Source organism: Trachypithecus francoisi, unplaced genomic scaffold (genome assembly GCF_009764315.1).
Source record: "Trachypithecus francoisi isolate TF-2019V2 unplaced genomic scaffold, Tfra_2.0 Lachesis_group12, whole genome shotgun sequence".
Lineage (NCBI taxonomy): Eukaryota > Metazoa > Chordata > Mammalia > Primates > Cercopithecidae > Trachypithecus > Trachypithecus francoisi.
The window spans coordinates 86268722-86270088 of record NW_022681457.1 but is presented as its reverse complement, the minus strand read 5'-3'; the positions used below and the strand labels follow the sequence as shown (position 1 = coordinate 86270088).

At 32.0% G+C, this 1367-nt stretch overlaps 1 non-coding gene across 1 annotated transcript; it reads left to right on the top strand.

The window, feature by feature from the left end:
* The first annotated feature begins 588 nt into the window (after window positions 1-588).
* LOC117094143 lies at window positions 589-695 on the top strand. Its single transcript, XR_004441450.1, has one exon. It is a non-coding gene; the product is annotated as a U6 spliceosomal RNA (small nuclear RNA).
* The last annotated feature ends 672 nt before the right edge of the window (window positions 696-1367 follow it).

The following is a 1367-nucleotide window of genomic DNA, read 5'->3' as shown; positions in this document are numbered from 1 at the left end:
AAAATATCATGATAGATTGAATAAAGAAGAAGACAGGATCAGTGCACTGGAATATAGATCAACAGAAATTATCCAAGCAGAAGCATGGAAGGAGAAAGGGTTGAAAAACAATTAACAGAGCTTCAACAACCTGTGGGACAGTATCAAGTGGCTGAGAAAATAGCCACTGGAGTTCCAGAAAAAGAGGGGCAGAAAAACTACACGGCAGAAAAAATATTTGAAAAAACATTGGTCAAATATTTTCCAAATTTGATCAAAAAGAAGAAGCCCATAGATCCAAAAAACAAAACACACCTCAAACAAGATAAATACAAAGAAAATAACATGTAACACATCAAAGTTAAATTCCTAAAATACACAAATAAACAGAAAATATAAAAAGCACCCAGATAAAGCTGATTTCTCATTAGAAACAATTGAGGCCAAAAGACATAATTAAAATGCTAAAAGAATAAAAGAAAAAAGTTTTCAACCTAAAATTCTGTATCAAATAAAAATTACTTACAAAAATGAAGATAAAATAGGTATCTCATATAAATGAAAAGCAAGCTAATATGTTATCGCGTGACACAATTACAAAAAGTGCTAGTGCTTACTTTGGCAGCACATATACTAAAATTGAAATGATACAGAGAAGATTAGCATGGCCCCTGCACAAGAATGACATGCAAATTTGTGAAGTATTTTATATTTCAGGCCAGAAGAGAATGAGATGATATATTCAAAGTACAGAAAAAAAAATTGGCAACCAAGAATACTGAACCTGGCAAATCTGTCCTTCAGAAATGAAGGCGAGACAAGGACTTTTCTAGACAAACAAAAGCGGAAGGAGTTTGTCACCACTAGATCTACTTTATAATAAATGCTAATGGGAGTTCTTCACATTGAAATATAAAGTGCTAACTAGCAACATGAAAACATATGAAAGCATAAAACTGATAAACATAAATATATAGTCAAATTCAGGATAGTCTAATATGGTAATGGTGATGTATAAATCACAAATATTCATAGTATGAAGTTAAAAGACAAACTATTTACAAATAATAATAGGTAAAATAACTTGTTAAGGGATACACAATACAAAATGGTGTAAATTGTGACTAAAATACAATGTGAGTGGGAAAAAGCAAGTGCAGAGTTTTTTAAATGCAGTCTAAGTTAAGTTGTTATCAGCTTAAAATAGCCTGTCATAACCATAAGTGGTTTTATGTAAGCTTCATGGTAGCCACAAAGCAGAAACCTACAATAGGTACACAAGAGATAAAGAGTAAGGAATCAAAGCATACCAGTGCAGAAAATCATCTAATCCCAAAGGAAGACAGCAAGATGGGAAGAAGAAGCAGAAAGCAATTAATGAAATGGCA